The 7,594-nt window shown below is 41.6% G+C and overlaps 1 pseudogene; it reads right to left on the reverse strand.

Moving 5' to 3' along the window:
• Window positions 1-11: 11 nt before the first annotated feature.
• Window positions 12-2,691, reverse strand: LOC107833963 (sia-alpha-2,3-Gal-beta-1,4-GlcNAc-R:alpha 2,8-sialyltransferase pseudogene; annotated as a pseudogene).
• Between the last annotated feature and the right edge of the window lie 4,903 nt (window positions 2,692-7,594).

Below are 7,594 nucleotides of genomic sequence, written 5' to 3' on the forward strand. Positions count from 1 at the left end.
AACATATTTAAGGAAAGTGAATGCTAACTCGCTATACCAAAGTGATATTTAGTGGAAGTTGATGCTAAACATGAAACTAATGCTAAGGATAAATTAGTTAGCATGTTTTCAAAGTTAGCAGAAATGTCAAAGTGCTAATCGAAAATTAGCTCTGTTAGCATATTAGCGGATGCTGTGCTATGTCTCATTCTAATAATATAAACATAAAGTTCCTCAGTAGCAACATTTGCCTCTTGACATGCTAACTCTAGCATGTAGTGTAGTGCATCCAAACAGAACCTCTGCTATGCTAATGACCCACCTGTCTCGCCATGACCCTAGGATAGTCGGTTTCAGGCGAACCGACTCTGACTGTTAGTTTGGTTGGATGAGTTAACATTGTGAAATACAGCACTGTGCAAACATTCATATTCTCCCCAGAGGTATCAGTAAAAGCTGTTTGGAGCTGCAGAGGAAAGTCAATAACACCAAAACACTGATGCACAGTTCTGAGCAGAAGTTTTAAAGCATCCCTCACTTCTTTCTGTTTTCTTTGAATTTTCTTTTCAATATTTTAGATATGCTCTATGAAAAATAGACGAGGTCCCACTGCACTGCTGGCATATCTCAGTGCCAGGCCCATGAAACTGTCACTAACAGATAAACATCTAAAAAACATAACATGGTATGCAGCAGCAGAAGCGAAAGCGCTATACCAATGCCATATGTAGCAGAAGCTAATGCTAAAGCCCTGTACCAACATGGTATGTAGTTCTGATACACTAACGCTGTCGGCTCCCTTTGCTCAACAACTTTAAATTTGGTGGTGTTCATTATTACTGTAAAGAAGGATTATTAGCTTTAAACAGGATACTTTGTTTGCTAACTAAACATTTAGCTAGCAAGTTCAGTAGAGAGCAACATATTTAGCTTAAAACAAAACTATTCAGGTTGCATCTACATATTTAGTTGGTAAGCTAATATTTAGCTCCAACTATTTGTTTGAAGCTAATTATTAAACTTGCTAACTAAATATCATATTTAAAGCTTCTTATTTAACTTGCTAAATGTTTAGCTAACTAGCTAACTGTTTTGTTTTAAGCTAGATATTTAGCTTTCCCACTAACTACTGAACTTGTTAGCTAAATATTTAGATTGAAGCTAAATATTTAGCTTGTAAATAGTTAGCTAACTTACTGCTTTTGTTTTTAACTAAATATAGCTTTAGTGCTAAATATCGAACTTGCTATGTAAATATTTAGATTGAGGCTAACATAGCTTGCTAACTAAATGTTTTTTAAAGCTAAATATTTAGCTTTCTCAGTAAATATCACACTTGTGCAAATCCTATCAGTTGGGAAAATATCTTTATTTGAGCTTTGGAAGGTAAACTAGCAGGAAGTGAGGGATGATTTAAGACTTCTGCACAGACTGAGGATCTGTGAAATGATGAGTCAGGTTTGGTTTTTCAGAGCAGCCAATGGAAACAGAGCAGGCCTGATCAGAACCTCCTCTGGACTCACCGGAACCCCGTGTGGAACATGTACATCCTGGGGCCTCCGTTGGGTCCGTACCGCGGGGGTCCGGGCAGGAAGTCCTTCTTGATGGACACGTAGCTGATGAGCGACAGGATGAGCAGCGCCACGCTGAAGATGATGAGCCCCAGCGCGCTGGCGATGCGCACCATCCTGCCGCGCCGCGGGCAGCCGCCGTCCCGGACCAGAGCCTCAGCGAGCGGCCGGAGAGCGGCGCGCAGCGCGGACAACCAGGCGCGTCGCATCGGCGCGCCGCATCTGCGCACCGCGTCTGCGGCGGAGCTAAAGGCGTTTGTCAGGGGTCCATGTGGGGGTGGAGGGAGGAAGGCTCGGGGTGCGGTGTTACCTCACGGAGGCCGCGCTGGAGACTCCGCAGCTTCACCGACTAGCTGAATGCGTGACGCGTTCACGGCCCGCTCATCCCGCAGGGTGGAAATCCGAGGAGAAGCCGGAGGGTTTCCCCGCATCCATGGCGGCTCAGATCGGGTTCATAATCCTCCTCCAAGGCGCTGAGATCCGGGAGGCAGTGAGAAGATGGATGCTGCTCTTCATCTGCATCCTCCGCGTCGGGCTCCTTCCTCCTCCTCCTCTTCCTCTTCCTCCTCCTGCTGCTGCTGCTACTGGTTCAGGCTGATTAATTAAACTGGTGTCGCTTTAAGGAGAAAGCAGCTCCTGTAAGGCTGTAATCAGATAAACAAGCAGCAGCAACATCCGAGGCGGAGCTCCGGGAGAGAGAGAACAGCATCCCACCGAGCAGAGCCAGCCGAATGTCTCCAGAGACCGAAAATAACTCGGATCCACCTGAACGCAGCTCCAATTACCGCAAAACAGGCAGCAGCGCCAAAAGATACAGCAGCAGCGCCAAAAAATACGCAAAACAGGCAGCAGCGCCACAAAACACCGCAAAAATGGCAGCAGCGCCACAAAACACCGCAAAAATGGCAGCAGCGCCAAAAAATACGCAAAACAGGCAGCAGCGCCACAAAACACCGCAAAACAGGCAGCAGCGCCAAAAACACCGCAAAACAGGCAGCAGCGCCAAAAAATGTGTTTATTTATATACGGGGATTTTCCACAGTTTTTCACCTGCTTGTGATGAGTTTAGCATTTTTAGAGCAGTTGGACCTGGAGGGACATTGAGAAGCAAATGAGACTGGTGACCTCATTTGACCCCAGAATGTTTCCCCACACCATCACCTCTCCACCACCGTGCTCTGCAGCTTTTATCAGGGGTTTGTGCTGATCTGCTGCATCAGCCCCCAAGATCTCTATGCTGGCTAAATATTTAGCTAGCAAGATTAATATTTAGCCTGCTAACTAAATATTTAGTCAGCAGACAAACTATTAAGCATCAATCTAAACATTCATTTAGTATTGTAAATCTCTAGTTTGCTGACCAAATACTTAGTTAGCAGGCTGATGTGCTAGCTAGCTAATTTAGCTCATCAGCTTGCTAGCTAAATATTTATCTTGCTAGCTAAATATTTAGATACAAACAAATTAGTTATGAGCTAAAAATTTGGTAAAATTCTAAATATTTAGCTTTGGCCAAATATTTAGTTATTAAATATTTATCTTATTTATCTTGCTAGCTAAATATTTTGCTAGTAAGCTAAATATTTACCTTCAAACTAAATATTTATCTCAACACTAAATAGTCTGAATCAAATTTTAAGCTCATTGCTGAATATTATGTTTGTAAAATAAATATTTAACTTGGAAGCTAAATGTTTAACTAAACGAGTTTCATACTCGCTACAAACTAAATAAATATTTGGATAGAAACTTAAACATGTAGCTTCAAGCAGAATATTCAGTTTGGTAAACTAAATACACAGTTTTCTAATTAAATATTTGGTGTTATGCAGGTTAATTGAACCAAGTTATTGCTGTTGTTTTTGCCATTACAGCTGAGTCGGGCGCTGACCGGTCAACCTGTGAATTTGATCACCTGGTGGATATTTTCCCATGATTCCCTGGGAAGTGAGAATCGTGTTGTTAAATTTTCACTCAGTTTTTCCTCTTCGTTTGATGAATAATAAAAGTTGAGAACAAACAGAGCAGACGCATCATTTCCCTTCACGCCGGCGCCTGGAGATGAAACTCAGGAAATAACTGTTGCCTTTGGCCTGGGAGCCAAACTGGGATAAAAAGAATAAATGAGACAGGCTGATGGAAAACACACACACACACACACACACACACACACACGGCTGTCTGCAGGTGAGTGATGTACGGCAGCGCTGCGTCCTCCATCACTACAGTGGACATAACAAAGCACCACATCCGGCCGTTTCCACTCAGCTCATCTCCAGCCTCAGTGATGAGGCGGCCATGATGAATCACGAGACGCGGACGCCGGATTCGTCAGCCTGACCTTGAACATTTGGCCGCAGCTTCGTTAAAACCAGATAATAAATACCTGCTGGACCCAGACTGAGTTATTTTTAGCAGCTTTCTGTCCGTCTGCAGCTTCAAAAGCTAAATTAAAACTAAAACTAACTGGTGGAGGAAATGTTTACATTCAGGTCATTTCTGTGAAGCCCAAACACATTTTCACTCAATTAAATTAAAATGTATCTGTCCGAACTGCAAAAACACAAAATGTCACAGAGTATTTTATAATGCAAATATCTTAGCACGCTTAAAATAAGACAAAATAACTTTCAACAAAATATAGGAGATTATTTCTAATCAATAATCACATTGATAAAAACACTGATTGTAAAAACTACTAGTTAAGTGACAATCTGCTATGTAACTAGTCCTTTTGAGTATTATCTCCACGGTAACTAAAGATTTAGTTAAATGTGAAATAGATAAATATTTATTAGGTCTCAGCTCAGATATAAATATTTACTTTGGAGATAAATACTTAGATACTGAGCTGGTAAATGTTTAGCCTGCTAACTACAAATTTAGTTTATAAATGAATATTTAGCTACTAAATGTTTAACTTGCTAATTAAATACTTAATTTGAAGCTGAATATGTTTTCTTATGGCAGCCTAAACCTAAATTATTACCTTTTGTCTCTAAAAGCAGCTCCTTCTGCAGATCCTCGCTTCATTTGATGTAATATTTACTTTTTGGAGTTTGATTGTTGGTTTATTATTTTGCTCACATCCTGCTTTTATCTGTCTGTTCTTCATTAACTCCAGGCTCAGGAATCAGAACCTGCTGCTGGTTTCACTCATGAGTCCGACTGTAAACAGCATCGATCGGTTCTGACACGAAGCGCCATCGATCGGATCCGTGACGACAGACTGAAGTGGGTCGAGCTCAGACCTCCTGCAGGATCTGATGCATTTCTGCACCAGGAAAGATGCTGAATGTTAATTATAAAATAAAAAGTAACCGACTTATTAATCATCTTCAGAGGAAATGATCTGTAACGTGACGATCGATCTCCATCGCTCACTGACTGGGCTGGTTGATCATTGACTCTGGTTTGAAGTGGATCCCAGTTTGGACTGGATCCACACTGACACTCCCAGTTTGGACTGGATCCACACTGACACTCCCAGTTTGGACTGGGTCTCTGATGGTTCATCCATTTAGCGCCACTGAATGATGAAACAGTAACAGCAGGAAACCTTCGGTTCAATGTTGGAACATTAACCATCAAACCTTCACGATGCTTGATGCAAAATTATATTTCTGGGAATTTAGTTTATGAATTTTGAGCTCTGCAGCTTTAATATGAAATGGGATTTATGTGTTTGACTTTAGTGAGACACAAAACGGGTGGAGTGAAAATAATGTTATTCTGATTCATGTTCATGGCCACAAACTGATCAACTTCAGGGTAAAAATGCAGATTTTCTGTTTATTTAAAGAAAAGCTAATTGCTGCTTGCTAACGTCAGCTAGCTAAACAGCTACAAGAGGCAAAGAAAATCTTCCTAAATATGGGGAAACAGTGAAGCATGACTTAGTGTGTAGAAAGACAATGCTAGCTGCTACATGCTAACGGATGGATGGATGGATGGATATGGATGGATGGATGGATGGATGAATGGATATGGATGGATGGATGGATGGATGGATGGATGGAATAACTTGTATATCAGACTAACCCTCTCCTCTTCCTTGCTGTGGTTTCTCACCCAGACTCTTCCTCCTCTTCCTCGCGGCCCCCTGCTGGTGGGCAGTAACATGTAGAGATGATGACCTATTGATTTCAGGGATGTTTGCCCAGCAGGCGGGGCAGAAACACAGGCAGGTTGTAACCTCACTTGTTCAGGAATTAGCAGAAATCAGACGCAGCAGACGGAGGGTTACTTCCTGCTCGCCGCCGTCCCGCTCCGGACTCCGGACCGACGTTCCAGTTTGGTCCTGTCTGCACCAGAAGGAGGAAAACTGCTGATTGATATCAATAACTGCTGATCAATATCAGTAACTGCTGATCAATATCAGTAACTGCTGATCAATATCAATAAAACGTTTGATTCATGTGGACAGGGACCAACTGTGTGTGAAAAATCCTCACTGATCTGCAGACGTAGGAATGTCCTGCTTCAGTTCAACTGTTTTATTAATCAGTGCTGAAAATGATCAGATCTGAAGGTTTGGACTTTGACTAGGCCAGGGGTGTCCAAAGTGGGTCCCTGAGGGCCGGCATCCTGCATGAATTAGTTCTCTTCTGGTTTAACACACCTGCATCAAATGATGGCTCATTAGAGACCTGCTGAGCAGGTTGTTAGANCAGACTGAAGTGGGTCGAGCTCAGACCTCCTGCAGGATCTGATGCATTTCTGCACCAGGAAAGATGCTGAATGTTAATTATAAAATAAAAAGTAAAAGTTTTATTTACCTTAAAGGTGCAGTTGGAAGCAGATTTTGTACGATTTAAAAAAAGACAAATATTGTCCAATACTGATATTGATACCGATGTATCGTGGATCGTTAGAAAATATTTCCAGATATTTTAGTCTGTTTTTTACTTGTCGTCTTAAAGTCGTTCTGAAGTTATTTGCCTTTTTTTCCTCCCTCATAGAGAAAAGACACTTTAAATATGTTAAACAGGATTTAGTGATTATTTTATTTAAAGTGATGAGAGGAATAAAAACTTTAAGAGATTGTGGTGGATGCTCCTACCGCCACATCGTGTCAGTGTTTATTTCTTTATTAGTATAGTTTATAGTTAGTTATTTCATTCAGACATATATTTTCTAATGGTGCACAGTCTAGTTAAAGTCTGTCTGAATGGTTCATTTATATTTGTGTTTTGTTTGAGGTTCTGCTGACAGGAACCGGATCAAACCAACTACTGAAAGACTGAAGGGGGAAACTTCAAGTTGATTTTTATTTAATTTTGTCACTTAAATATTCACTTATTGTTTGTGCTGAGTTAAAGTTAGTTTGCTTCATTTGTTTATAGGACGCTTTAGTTAATTTTGTATTTATTTGTCCTTTTGTTAGGTCAGGTCTCCCTCAGGTGGTAGATTTAGGAACTACACCCTGTTTTTGTGTTCAGTTATGTTTGTTCAGGTAGAGTTCAGGTGACCTCAGTTAATTTGGATCCAAATTTGTTATTTATCCTTTGATTTAAATCTTTATGCTTTGTTAATGATTTTATTTGAAGAATTAAATTGAAACCTTTTTCTGCTTTGAACATTTTTTGTCTTCATTTGAGTTTTGGAGAGAAACGAGGAAACGATTTCTGCAGGTTGTTCTCAACATTCGTCTCCCGATCAAAGCTTCATGTTTGGTCTCATCAACCAAATCCTCCTGGAAACCATCGGGTTAGAGTCCAGAACCTCCAGAACCTCCAGAACCTCCCAGAACCTCCCAGAACCTCCAGAACCTCCCAGAACCTCCAGAACATCTAAAACCTCCCAGAACCTCCAGAACCTCCAAAACCTCCCAGAACCTCCAAACCTCCCAGAACCTCCCAGAACCTCCAGAACCTCCAGAACCTCCCAGAACCTCCAGCTGGTCCGTCTGAAGCCTGCAGGTTTAATCCGAGGCCTTCGGACCGAACCAACCGACTTATTAATCATCTTCAGAGGAAATGATCTGTAACGTGACGATCGATCTCCATCGCTCACTGACTGGGCTGGTTGATCATTGACTCTGG

This window comes from Poecilia formosa, unplaced genomic scaffold, assembly GCF_000485575.1.
Source record: "Poecilia formosa unplaced genomic scaffold, Poecilia_formosa-5.1.2 Scaffold489, whole genome shotgun sequence".
In the NCBI taxonomy this organism is placed as follows: domain Eukaryota; kingdom Metazoa; phylum Chordata; class Actinopteri; order Cyprinodontiformes; family Poeciliidae; genus Poecilia; species Poecilia formosa.